The 15,498-nt window shown below is 32.0% G+C and overlaps 1 pseudogene across 1 annotated transcript in view; it reads right to left on the reverse strand.

Moving 5' to 3' along the window:
• Positions 1 to 12,514: 12,514 nt before the first annotated feature.
• Positions 12,515 to 15,498, reverse strand: part of LOC143256610 (protein O-mannosyl-transferase Tmtc3-like) — a 91,466-nt pseudogene continuing 88,482 nt past the window's right edge. Inside the window, exon 21 of the transcript XR_013031423.1 lies at positions 12,515 to 13,804. The product of XR_013031423.1 is annotated as a protein O-mannosyl-transferase Tmtc3-like (transcript). The remainder of the gene's footprint in view (positions 13,805 to 15,498) is intronic.

Here is a 15,498-nt window from a genome sequence, read left to right on the forward strand (position 1 = left end):
CATCTTTCAACAAAATAAATTATCAAGTAAAACTTGTAACGCACCGAAATCTGAGCGTGTTATCCCATATTTGAATAATGTAAATATGTTGCTTTTGAGCACGAAAAGTGGAAATAAGCCATTAATAAAATTACACTTGAGGACCGGAAGAGACCAGATTCTGATTCATCATTGTCACACAGCACAGTCTAATTTGAGTTGGTTTTTCATTAGTTCAAGAGTTGAAAAGCATATCCAAGGAGTTATACGTTCATCACATTGATTAGTGAGTCAAAACCGCTCATCTAATGTAAAAGAAACAGCAAAAACATAATGTGGAACATAACGTTTTTTTTAATCTAATACTTACGATTAATAAGATCTCTAGCGCATGTTGAGTTTCTGACACTTTTTTCTTGAGTTAAATCAAAGAGTATCTAATACTTACGATTAATAAGATCTCTAACGCATTTTGAGTTTCTGACACTTTTTTCTTGAGTTAAATCAAAGAGTATGTAATACTTACGATTAATAAGATCTCTAGCGCATTTTGAGTTTCTGACACTTTTTTCTTGAGTTAAATCAAAGAGTATGTAATATTTACAATTAATAAGATCTCTAGCGCATTTTGAGTTTCTGACACTTTTTCTTGAGTTAAATCAAAGAGTATGTAATACTTACGATTAATAAGATCTCTAGCGCATGTTGAGTTTCTGACACTTTTTTCTTGAGTTAAATCAAAGAGTATCTAATACTTACGATTAATAAGATCTCTAGCGCATGTTGAGTTTCTGACACTTTTTTCTTGAGTTAAATCAAAGAGTATCTAATACTTACGATTAATAAGATCTCTAGCGCATTTTGAGTTTCTGACACTTTTTCTTGAGTTAAATCAAAGAGTATCTAATACTTACGATTAATAAGATCTCTAGCGCATTTTGAGTTTCTGACACTTTTTTCTTGAGTTAAATCAAAGAGTATCTAATACTTACGATTAATAAGATCTCTAGCGCATTTTGAGTTTCTGACACTTTTTTCTTGAGTTAAATCAAAGAGTATCTAATACTTACGATTAATAAGATCTCTAGCGCATGTTGAGTTTCTGACTTTTTCTTGAGTTAAATCAAAGAGTATGTAATACTTACGATTAATAAGATCTCTAGCGCATGTTGAGTTTCTGACACTTTTTTCTTGAGTTAAATCAAAGAGTATGTAATACTTACGATTAATAAGATCTCTAGCGCATTTTGAGTTTCTGACACTTTTTTCTTGAGTTAAATCAAAGAGTATCTAATACTTACGATTAATAAGATCTCTAGCGCATGTTGAGTTTCTGACTTTTTCTTGAGTTAAATCAAAGAGTATGTAATACTTACGATTAATAAGATCTCTAGCGCATTTTGAGTTTCTGACACTTTTTTTCTTGAGTTAAATCAAAGAGTATGTAATACTTACGATTAATAAGATCTCTAGCGCATTTTGAGTTTCTGACATTTTTTTCTTGAGTTAAATCAAAGAGTATGTAATATTTACAATTAATAAGATCTCTAGCGCATTTTGAGTTTCTGACACTTTTTCTTGAGTTAAATCAAAGAGTATGTAATACTTACGATTAATAAGATCTCTAGCGCATGTTGAGTTTCTGACACTTTTTTCTTGAGTTAAATCAAAGAGTATCTAATACTTACGATTAATAAGATCTCTAGCGCATGTTGAGTTTCTGACACTTTTTTTCTTGAGTTAAATCAAAGAGTATCTAATACTTACGATTAATAAGATCTCTAGCGCATTTTGAGTTTCTGACACTTTTTTCTTGAGTTAAATCAAAGAGTATCTAATACTTACGATTAATAAGATCTCTAGCGCATTTTGAGTTTCTGACACTTTTTTCTTGAGTTAAATCAAAGAGTATCTAATACTTACGATTAATAAGATCTCTAGCGCATTTTGAGTTTCTGACACTTTTTCTTGAGTTAAATCAAAGAGTATCTAATACTTACGATTAATAAGATCTCTAGCGCATGTTGAGTTTCTGACTTTTCTTGAGTTAAATCAAAGAGTATGTAATACTTACGATTAATAAGATCTCTAGCACATGTTGAGTTTCTGACACTTTTTTCTTGAGTTAAATCAAAGAGTATGTAATACTTACGATTAATAAGATCTCTAGCGCATTTTGAGTTTCTGACACTTTTTTCTTGAGTTAAATCAAAGAGTATCTAATACTTACGATTAATAAGATCTCTAGCGCATGTTGAGTTTCTGACTTTTTCTTGAGTTAAATCAAAGAGTATGTAATACTTACGATTAATAAGATCTCTAGCGCATGTTGAGTTTCTGACACTTTTTTCTTGAGTTAAATCAAAGAGTAGCTGAAAATTAGTTTTTTATTGTTGTTAAAAATTGCATTTTTTTCAATCGTTAAAGATACGATCAAAGTAAAATGTACACAAATATAGAATTAAAGCCAAAAAATGCAGTATAACATGTGTTTCCACCTCGTGGATAAATAGGTCTATAAAAGGAGTTCCGAGATCAACTCGCCAGTTGAAGTGATGTTTCGCCTCTTGTTTACTGTTGTTTTTACTTTAGGTAGCCGTGGATAGCGTGTCGGGTTACAGGATGTTACAGCGTACGGTACCAAGACGTGATAAACTGAACACACTTTCCACTAACAGCTGTAAACATGTTATAAGTCATGGTCTATTTCCTTATTATATTTATTATATATGTAGGTAGAAGAAACGTTTCAATTTACACTTTGCATGTGATATAAAGTTTCTGTGTTTATTACTGTTCTATTTTTAACGACTTTGGTTCGTCCAGTTCCTAAATTTACTTTATTTTATGGCTCGGCATGGCCAGGTGGGTTAAGGCGTGCAACTCGTAATCTGAGGGTTGTGGGTTCGAATTCCTATCGCACCAAACATGCTCGCCTTTTCAACCGTGGGGGCGTTATAATGCGACGGTCAATCCCACTATTCGTTGGTAAAAGAATAGCCCAAGAGTTGGCGGTGAGTAGTGATGACTAGCTGCTTTCCCTCTAGTCTTACACTACTAAATTAGGGACGGCTAGCACAGATAGCCCTCGAGTAGCTTTGTGCGAAATTCCAAAACAAACAAACAAAAACAAACTTTATTTCATTTCATAGGAAGCCACTATATTAAAATAACATACCGCACTTTTACAAGACTGATTTATCGAGCCTAAGTCTGAGTGTTTTCTAGTTTTGAATACTATTATTGTAATTATATAACATACACACCTACAATTATATCCACGACATTTATAAAAGATATGTAAATAACACCTTTAATGTTTTAAACAGAAATAACGTAGATTTTTTGGAGTATTAAAATACTAAACACAAACGCACAAACATTACTTCTGTTCATTTTTTTCACTCTGTAATTTAGTTTCTTGATTATACCTGTTTGTTTCAACGGGAAGCACATAATGACCAAACTAATCTCCGCCCACCACGATGAATCGAGTCTCTAATTTTAGCTCTGTAAGTCTGTAGACTTATCACTTTTCCAACAGAGGATCAATACGTAACTGGATCGAGCATTTTCGAGCAGTATTAACTACAAGATAATACAAATAAATAAGCAAATGTATCATTGGGATAAACTATTGTGTACAGAAATAGTTGTTGGCGTACGAATGACAACATTATGTAAAACAAATTTTGTTCTTGGATAGTATGTGTTATTTCTTAATTGCTCAAGTTGTAAAAGTACATAAAATGGTCATTATTTCCTTCAAACTTTGCTTTTGTGACCTGGATAATGAAATTTAGAATTTAACATATTTTCTACGTAAAAATGGGCAAATTTGCACAATTTCATTTACGTAAGGTCTAAATAAAACAACATATGAATCAAGATTTACATGTATTGATGCTAAAGTTATACAAAAATGTTTAGAAATGAGTAGTTTATCGAGATTTGAGACTCTAATGTAAATCACTTTCACGTATCAGCCCCCAAATATAGTAGCTTATCATGTTTTCGTTATACGCTTCATGGTAGCGGCGTTCAAAGTCCAGTATATCTGGGTGGAGGCGCTCGCCTTACTCCTCTGAGTATGTTCCAATGGTCTCTTTGAATTTATTAAGATGAGCGTCAAGGATATGGATTTTCAGGGGCATTCCGCAGCCCATTTTGCCGTAGTTCTTCACCAGAGCCTCAACCAGTTCCACATAATTTTTGGCCTTGTGATTGCCCAAGAAGCTCCAAACCACTGCGATAAAGCTGCCCCAAGCTTTTTGTCCCCTCCTACTGAACTTCTTGGGGAATTCTGTGCATTCCAGGATCTTATTTATTTGTGGTCTAATGAAGACACCAGCTTTGACCTTTGTCTCAGACAGCTCAGGGAAGAAGTCTCGTAGGTACTTGAAGTCTGCAGATTCTTTATTAAGAGTTGTGACAAATTGTTTCATAAGACCCAATTTTATGTGTAATGGTGGAAACGACATCTTCTGGAGGTCCACCAGTGGCTCAAACTTCACATTGTGCCTCCCCACAGAAAACTCGGTCCACTATGGCCAGTGCTTCCTGTTGTAAGCGCTGCGGTGTTCCTGCTGTCCCAAAAGCAAAGATAACACGGAAACTTGGTAAAGCCTCTTTGGAGACCCATCAGGAATGTCACTATTTTGAAGTCTCCGATAACCTCCCAGCCATACTCATCATACTTCAAGACTTCTAGAAAGGTCTTGACGCTGTTGTATTCCTCTATGAGGTGCACAGAGTGAGCCAGGGGAAGAGACGGATACTTAATCCCGTTTTGGAGCAGCACAGCTTTAAAGCTTCTACAACATTATAGAAAGTTCTTGAAAATTCTCTATTAGCTACTCAGCACTGAATCTACCTGGAATGTTCTGGAAAAATAGGTAGATTTCAAAATTTCATTACCAAGGTTACAAAATCAAAGTTTCAAGAGAAAAATAGGTCTTTTCCTTTTACTTCAGGCGTAAGCAATTGAGAAATAACACTTTCTGCCCAGGAACATGAAAAAGTAAAAATTTTGTTGCACAGTAAAATACTAATATGTAAAACAACAATTAGTGACACAAGAATTATTATAACATGTGTTCAGCAACAGTTGCAGACAAAAGAATTATTATAATGTGTGCAGCAACAGTTGGTGACACAAGAATTATTATAATCACATGTGTACAGCAACAGTTGGTGACACAAGAATGATTATAATCACATGTGCACAGCAACAGTTGGTGACACGAGAATTATCAGAATAATGTGTACATCAACAATTGGTGAAACAAGAATTATTACATCAACATGTGTACGGAAACAGTTGGCAACATAAGAATTATTATAACAACATGAATACAGCAACAGTTGTTGAGACAAGAATTATTATAACATGTGTATAGCAGCAGTGGCTGACACAAGAATCATTATTATAATGTGTACAGCAACAATTGGTGACACAATAATTATTACAATAACATGTGTACAGCAACAGTTGGGGACACAAGAATTATTTCAATAACATGTGCACAGCAACAATTGGTGACACGAGAATTATCAGAATAATGTGTACAGCAACAATTGGTGAAACAAGAATTATTACAGCAACATGTGTACGGAAACAGTTGGCAACATAAGAATTATTATAACAACATGAATACAGCAACAGTTGTTGAGACAAGAATTATTATAACATGTGTATAGCAGCAGTGGCTGACACAAGAATCATTATTATAATGTGTACAGCAACAATTGGTGACACAATAATTATTACAATAACATGTGTACAGCAACAGTTGGGGACACAAGAATTATTTCAATAACATGTGCACAGCAACAATTGGTGACACGAGAATTATCAGAATAATGTGTACAGCAACAATTGGTGAAACAAGAATTATTACAGCAACATGTGTACGGAAACAGTTGGCAACATAAGAATTATTATAATAACGTGTACAGCAACAGTTGGTGACACAAAAAGTATTAAACCATGTGTACAGCAACAGTTGGGGACACAAGAATTATTATAATAACGTGTGCAGCAACAGTTGGTGACACAACAATTATAATTACATGTACAGCAACAGTTGGTGACACAAGAATAATTGAAAACAAGAAAATTTTATACAATACAGGATTAATAAGCCTTTTTTTCTAAAATAGATAAGTATGTCAAGAATTAAACAATGCAGTTTCGCGCACTCGTATATATTTCAATTGTATTTTAATTTCGGATCGTAATTGTGTGCATGCATATCTTATATTTGTGCATGTGTCAATATCTCACATGCGCATGCAGTATTAAGTGTGATAAAACCTAACGAGGTAAATTATAGTATAAAGTTTATAGTAAGGTGGCAAGACAAATATAGAAAATCTGTCTGCTTTGGTTGTTTTTTGAATTTCGCACAAAGCTACTCGAGGGCTATCTGTGCTAGCCGTCCCTAATTTAGCAGTGTAAGACTAGAGGGAAAGAAGCTAGTCATCACAACCAGCTGTCAACTCTTCGGCTACTCTTTTACCAAAGACTAATGAAATTGATCGTTACATTATAATGCCCTCACAGCTGAAAAGGCGAGCTTATTTAGTGTGAGGGATTCTAACCCGTGACCCTCATCTTATAAGTCAAGCATTCCCAACTACTTGGCTATACGAGACCAAATCTATCTAATCTACATTAATTTTGGTATTTGAACATTGTGTAACTAGAACATAAGTAGGTTAACTATTTATTCCAGAACTTGCATTCCATGCTACGACATAAAAGTATTAGGATTATCAAACACACACACAAAGAATAGTTCTGAAACTTCGCTTTTAAAATATATACACTTGATATTAAAATTTGAAATTTTTTTTTTTTTTTACAAGAAGCATAAGTGTAGTTTTTGGTGTCCATCTGCAATATTTTTATGCACAAAATAAAAAAAAAACAATTAGCATCTTTACGGATAACACAACTTTGTATAGATGTAAAAATAGCTTTATTGATCCATTTGGCACATACAACATACAAATTTTAACGTATTAAAACCAACAACCAATTTCTGTACATCAATCCTATATCTGTATGCTTTTATATGCAATTCAAGGGACAACAGTATTGCTATGGTCCCCCGTTACCTTCACCAAAAAACTTTTTAAAATTAATTAAAAGAAATTTATGTCAAAGCATTTGTAATTAGAAACATTATTAAAATTATATCAGTATAAAGGAGAGCACACCGATAAAACTGTCAGCTTTTGGACATCTTGCGTGAATGTTAAAATATTTCTTAAAAAAAGAAAGTGAAATTCTCAACCTCTTCGACTATAAAAATGTTTAAATGAATGTCTTACAACACAACAGTTTGTTGCTTATAAATATACAAATATTATGTTTGTTAATTATCGCTTCACAAAATGACCATAATACACAATTAATGTGTGCATCCAAGAAGAGATAAAATCTAATCATAGAGAGTTTAGAAATAGTCTTACTACAAATGTTTATAACAGTGTAACGTAATTACGATGGGCTACTACACCAATTATAAATGCAATTAGGAACTGGAAAGTGTGGTTTTACGACAAAACAGGGCCACTCAGTAGCGATGTCTTAGTGTTTTCGATTTATTAGACATACAGGATAACAGGAAACACTTCAATAACGTTAAGTGTTCTGAAAGTTTCATCCTCAACACTTGAACTGATTCTGACCTTTCTCTTTGACCATGCTTAATACGTCTCCACGTTTCTGTTTAATAAAGTAAATTTTGACTTTTCTGTGTGAGTGAACATAAATTTCGATTTTATCTTTGTTTCACCAACCTTAGTTTTCTGCTTAAACAGGAAATATTTGAAGGCCTGCCTATTTATGTAGTATGACCATTATATCCTCAAAATAAACTGTTCATGAAACTGTGCTCTGCTTACTTGAATATTTGTAAGAAAAACCTGTATGCTCATAGTATGCTATGTAAAGCCTATCTGATTTTTAAAATGCTTTCTAGTAATAGTATTAAATATAAAAATGTCAGTTTTACAAAATGATTTGTTCAAGTTCTCAACACCTAATGAGAAAAAAAACTGCATAACAAAAAATTGAGATATCTTTTTCCATTTCTCTGAGAGTTTAGTGGTACAAATTTACCTGGAAAAACTGGATTAAAAACAAAACAAACATTTTTTTTGTTCCAAAATAATATGTAAATGTTTCTTAAATATAATTTATTTACCCAATGACTCAAAACTACTGTTATACATCAACAGCACAAACAAGTAAATGGAGCACACCAAACTAATATTGAATTAACAGGTTTACTCACATGGAGTAACCTGTAATACGTTAAATAATCCCATGATATATCAGCAGCAGCAGCAAGTGGAGCTCACCAAACTAATATTGAATTAACAGGTTTACTCACATGGAGTAACCTGTAATACGTTAAATAATCCCATGATATATCAGCAGCAGCAGCAAGTGGAGCTCACCAAACTAATATTGAATTAACAGGTTTACTCACATGGAGTAACCTGTAATACGTTAAATAATCCCATGATATATCAGCAGCAGCAGCAAGTGGAGCTCACCAAACTAATATTGAATTAACAGGTTTACTCACATGGAGTAACCTGTAATACGTTAAATAATCCCATGATATATCAGCAGCAGCAGCAAGTGGAGCTCACCAAACTAATATTGAATTAACAGGTTTACTCACATGGAGTAACCTGTAATAAGTTAAATAATCTTATGATATGTCAGAAGCAGTAGTGGGTAAATGGAGCACAGCAAACTGATATTGAATTAAGAGAATCACTCACATACAGTAACCTGTAATAAGTTAAACAATCCCAGGCTGCTATCAAAGACTAATATACTTCACAAGTTTAATCATCTGACATCAGGTTTATAAACCATCATATATTTCAAATATTTTCCATGGTAATCTGATTGTATGACTGTATGTACACTTGTGATCCATCACATTCAGTTATTATTAATTTTATCTTATTACCCAATAAAGCAGACCAGAGAACATGCACTGATACAAAAAATTAGAACAACAATAATACTGACGGCAGTCTATACTACTACAAACATAATAAGTATTATGACTCAATAAGATATATAACTGCATGCTTTATTGTTTGTTCAGGTATGATTGAATGAACACTGCAAGTTAGCTTTACTGAACAATCTGTATAGAGTTATGTACAGCAGTGTTTTGCAACCACCATTCTGTGGACAGGTATCAGTCCATCACAACCACCTTGTTGGTTAATGGGATTCACAAAATCTGGAAATATTTTCATGCAAATTTACACTGGTTATTTTTCAATGCACTTGCATTTCAGTGGTTCATGGTAATTCAGGGAGGTAGAAGTTGGTCCCCCGTATTGAAAAGGTTGATAAGGGATGTTCTAGAGCAGTGTTTCCCAAAGTGGGTGCTGCAACTCCCCTTAAGGTGATGAAGTTTTCTCAGTGGGAGGGGCTGCCAGAATGGGGCAAAAACAACGATGATTAATTAATATTAATTCTAAAAAAAAATAATACGATAAAAATTATGCAGAATTAATTAAATGATACATCAAGTTGAAAGGAAAAGTTATTGTTTTTACAACAACACAGTTTTGCAATCCCCATTCTAAAGTTATAGGTTTCGATAAGGGGGAAGTGGGGTAAACTTTTTTTTTTCTTCACATCAAGGAAGCCTCAGTCTAAATAAGTTTGGGAAATATTGTTCCAGAGGACATTTTTGCTAGGTCCTAATGAAAACTGATACCAGGAATATGAAATGTCTCACAAACTCCAGTAACCAAGCATTCAATGGATTCACACTAAAATGTAATTACGACTAAACAACTTAAACCAGAACTCATTGTTACTTTTAACCAAATCTGAAACAATACATTCCTTTTTCTTAATTGTTTAAATTATAGTAAAACATTAAACTTTTACGATAACACCTATTGGAGTAAATGCTATTTAATCAAAGCTGAGATGTCTATTAATTTTGTTTCTTTTAAAGAAAGTTTACAAATATAAACTTATAAAGTTGGGAATAAAAACAAACATACTTATAAATATATTAAAGAGTAACTAGGTAATGTTTTTATAACTGTAATTATTATTTTATCAGCAATAAAAACAAAATATAGTATCAAGGTTTCTTGGGAACAGATAATGCAATAAATAGTCAAATATTTATAGCAACAAAACATACAGATCGTTATTATTTTTAACTATGAAGAAGTAATAGTCTGAAATGAAGGCAACCAACTAGTTAACACCACCCACCACCAACTCTCAGACTATTCTGATCAAGATTATACAAAAATATACCAGTAATTAGCATAACCAAGCAACAGAGTTTGTGTGCATGCAAGTTTTAAAACAAAATAAAATTAACACATTTTTTCCTGAATTTTACATGTTTAGAATTACTTGTTTTCAGATTATACTCAACATTCGACACCAATTTTGTTAAAATTCCATGATTTTGCTTAGTTTACCAAATTTGTTGTTACTCTGTATATGTATTTATATTTGAATTACTTCTCATGTTTAAGTTCTTCATATATAATTTTATTGCAATCATATCTGGTTCAGTAATAGAAGAATAAATAAAGTATTAAATGCTTTTACTTAACTTATACAGCCAAATCATGGACAAGAAGAGATTAACAAATTGTCAGTAAGGTAATAAAGATAAAGGGTAATTGTCACGGATATTTGAATGTAATCAGTTACGAATATATCACATGAAATGCAAAATTCCAAGCATGATTTGAAAATCTAATCCACAAATTACAAAAATGTACAATAAATCCATTGCAATGTCATCTGCCAAACCTGAAATTCCTACTAATTTTAACTTTCTATAAATAATAAAAAATATACCTGTATTCAAGTATATTCATATAATTTCTGCATTTTTATGAAATTCATGTTATCTGAATGTCAAAAAGTCATAAACACGTGTTAATCCTTTTAATTATGTAAAGATTACATACAGCAACAGATAGAAGCTAGTATCAAGTAGTTATGAACCCTATATCTGTCTCCATTCATTGGGAGTGGGGTAATACTTTCTCTAGGAGTGATACAGATGCTTGTATAAAATGAGGGTTTTCTCTACTATTTTATTACAAACAATGAGTGATGTATGTAGTTCAGAATAATGGGATACCATACTTGGACCCTTTGTCTGATCTGAAACAGCAATAAATCATAATTCTAATTGTCTTTACCATATGAGGACTAGGAAAACATCTCTCCACACAAGCAACCAATTAAAGTCCCAACAGAATGTGAAAATCCAGTCAACTGGTTACAAACACAGCTATCATTGTGAACAATAGTTTGTTTTATATGATCACTTGTGTCTATTTGTTTTACCTTTTCTGTCTGTGTATGACTTGTTCTCTGCAAAACATATGCTACATCTGGTTTTGAAACTACTTTAAACACATCTGTTTGTCATCAGTGTACCCGAATACCATAAATGTGTGGTTATTTCAAATAACAACTGAACAAAAAGTGTTAATTTCTGTATTGCTGGAAAAAACTTCACCTAGAAATGAAAACAATTTATTATTAATGGAATTTTCTACTTCAGAGTATTGCTGTTTAGTAACACAGAACCAGAATACCATGTTTAATTCATTCCTGATATTTTAGCACCGTAACTGCTTATAATATCTGAAGCACTAAAAGGTTGTCTTAAGGTAACTAGAAATTGAAGCAAGATTAGTGATTACATGTACAACTCTGAATAACAAACACTTTAAAAACTATATCAAATAAAAGTTTTCTTTTTTCTCAAAACACAAGATTTTTATGAAGCTTTGCTCATAAGCACACTACATTTTTCTCCACAAGAAAACTCCAAGACACCTACAACTCCTTGATTGGTTATTTGGTATTTACTGGTGCAAAAGAAACGGTAAAAAAGAGTAAAATTATAACAAAATGTAAAAACGAATCAAGGTAAGAACACAAAGTTCAAAAAGCAGGTAGAAACTTAAATAGAATTAAAAAGGCTAATGGTCCTTAAAAATTTAAAAACATAAGTTAGACAGAGTCAACATCGCTAATGACACTGGTCAGCATCAAGGATAAATCCATGGAAAATATATGTCTAAAATGGTGCCATCATTCAGAGTTATAATGATGGCATAACAGTAAAATGTGAGTTAATGTGACTTTTATCTGGACAGTCCCAGGTAAAAGAAGACTCCTTCAAACGTAATGAAAGTTACAAAAGATGACTAGTTATGTTTAACATACAAGAATAATGATGTTCATGATAATTTCTATAACAAGAGTAACGTTTCACATGAAAAAAACATTAATTATTAATATATGTGAACAACTGATATGGATTAACTGAAAATTGAAATTAATATGTCCAGTTATACCACACCATATAAATATTACATAAAAATCAAATCTAGTTGTAGCAATCTACTTGCTGTACTGAACCTCACTCGAATAACTGTTGTGAATAATTGTACTTTATAAATACCAAAAAGTAAATATGTTAATAACATTTATATCCAATAAACATCTCTTAATCATGATTAACTCTTCACAGTTTAATAACTTACAGATTAATAATGGATAATGTATAATTTATGTACTATAACTATTTGGAAGAGAGTTAGAGCTGGAATCTGAAATTAACAAAAATGACTTTAAAAACTCATCAACAGGAATATAAACATTCCATTATCAGATGTTTAAATTTTCCTTGAAGAAATCTGAATGTCTTTAAATAAAAGAAAAGAAAAAAAGTTTTTTTACGTTAAAACATCAGAATTTTAACTCTGAACAACTTGAATCTTATATTTCATATGAACAAATGAGAACATATGTAAACACCTTAGTTTAAACAAGATATTACACACTTATCCCACGTTATATGTATCTAACATCTTAAGTATTCATTACATTGTTCACAAATTACACCCTTCTTGTTGTACTCATTTAATGGTGGCCAATGTTACAAACACCTGATACAAATTCTCAAAATTTAATACAGCTATTGAAAAGAAAGCGTGTGTTTATTATTGTATTTATGGGTCTGTATGCTACCAAAGAAAAATAACTTTTTCCTGAATATAATTTACTGATCTAACTGTACATGTAAAATCAAGCATAAATATTAATCTATATTATCTGATCAGAACAAATTTTCTGTTCTCATTTATGCATACTTATTATGGGAAACAGTTGTGACCATAAAAATGTAATTTTTTAAAGTACCTTACCATTCCTGAATGATATGTGATAAGAACATGAAGGATATTTTAACATTTCTTCCCTATTTTTCGTGTCAATATCCCTTTATACACAAAAATAAGTAACTCGGCAATAGAGTAGACTTCCTTTAGAACAGCTGTTTTTCGATGTTAAATATACACATCTCTAGCTATTACTGATTTTACTATTTACAACTGAGTCTTCATATCGCAGCACCAGTTGATACATGTAGGAACAGTTCAGGACTCAGAAATATTGTGATTTTCATTGTTGGAGTGACACGAATTAGCACTGATGGGGTCTTTATTTGTGGTATTTCCTCGGTTTTTATCACCTTGTTGTTTGGGTGTAGACTTTGAAACTTTATTTTCAGAAAGATTTTGTAGCTGAACCTTCTGAAGGCGTGCGTACAATTTTCAGGTGACGTTGAATGTAATCTTCTTTGGGAGCTAGGCTGGCAGCCTGTTGGAGACAGAGTTCACCCACCACAAGTTGTCCACGCTCCACGTACACAACACATAAGTTGTGTTTGGCCTGTATGTTATTAGGATCCATCTGCAGAATCCTGGTGTAACACTGATGGTACATAAAACATTGAAAGTTTAATGGAAATAATGATAACAGTAATGATACCTACAAGTAGCCTCACTTGTGTAAAATCATGTTCTTAAACAGCAGTAGTTTTGCCTTTATAAAAATTTGAAACATCAATCAATAAGTTGAACTAAAAAGGATGTTACAACTTTGTTTTACTTTTTTTTTTCTACAGAGCTGCATCAACATTTTAAGAATAAAATTTGATTAAGCACAGTGCAAAATGTATTAAACTCATACATATGGAAAATATATATTTTTGACATTCTTTTCTTTTACAACACTAAAATTAGGGGTTTGATCCCCTTCAGTGAGCTAAGCAGATTGCTTGATGTGGCTTTGCTAAACACATGCAGTAGATATCTTATTTTTAGCTCAAAGCTCAAGACAGTAATTTGAGAAAATTCAAAACAAATCAAACTAATCAAAATACTAAATCTACAGTTTTGTACAAATTAGGAACTCAGATTACTCTGGCAGCTAGAATACAGATTAAGAACCTCATATCTTTTTATTTTTCTGAGATATGGCTTGTGTACTGAATCAAACACAGTTGCCCCATCACCTCTTTACAATTTTGAAAATTTTCCCTTATTTACACTTACTTCAATATGTGACATGTGAATAACCAATCAACAGTTTAGAATTTCTCCAAAATGGTTTTCTCACCCATTCTAGTCTGTGAAAAGGCTACCACTTTCTTTCTATCTAAGAGTTCAAGGAGACAGGTTGTGTCTTTAATCTGCTCAAAGTTTCACATTTTTTAAAATCTGAAATCGTAGTCACTAAGCTTCATAAATGATAGTGGAATTCTATGGTATCAGTATGGTTATTTAAGACTTTTTGGTTATTCAACTTTATATACAAAACTTAAAAAGTTTCTCTGATATCCTCCATGTGCAAAATTTTAAAAGGCTTAGCAACTGAGTACAAATGTCACAGCAAGAAGAGATAATTTTATGCTTTACTTCTTAATTTATTGTTCTATATTTTAAAAAAATAAGTTCAATACTTTATTTCTAAATAATATTAATCTACATACAATGTATAGTAATCGAAATGTGACTATCTTACAAAATATTAGTCCACTAAACACAGCCATGAGAGGGAAGACTACAGGTCAGTTTCTGTATTACTGAATACGTAATATGAGTGCACATGCACTGTATCAGTGAAAGTTGTGTAATGTAAGGTCAGTATAATAAAAAATATATATTGCAGTATGAGATTTAAGCTACTTTGACTAAACATTTATATTTTTGTGTTATAATATGTAGTCATTCTAATACGAAAAGTTCCCCAGTGGCGTAACAGTCCGTTTCATTAAAAAATGAAAAATACTTGTAATATTTATTAAAAGTCTACCAAATAATATGAAATGCACATGTTGTATCAAAAAGTATAGTGCAAATGTGTAGACGAAGTCAGGTACATCATACAGAGCCTGTAACAAAAGTGTTAACAGTTATTACAGTGTTACTTGGTATAGAAAATAATTGAGTGAGTGTTTTACTCTGGAAATCTGGTAACATTGACATTAGCATTGCTCAATCACAAGCCAAAAAAATGGCCCATTGGCATTTAACCTTGTCTCGAACTCTCACATGAACTTGATACTTAATTCATTAAACTCAGTTACAAAATTCCATCAGATATACTTGATTATATATAGTTAC

Source organism: Tachypleus tridentatus, chromosome 7, assembly GCF_004210375.1.
Source record: "Tachypleus tridentatus isolate NWPU-2018 chromosome 7, ASM421037v1, whole genome shotgun sequence".
NCBI classification, from domain to species: domain Eukaryota; kingdom Metazoa; phylum Arthropoda; class Merostomata; order Xiphosura; family Limulidae; genus Tachypleus; species Tachypleus tridentatus.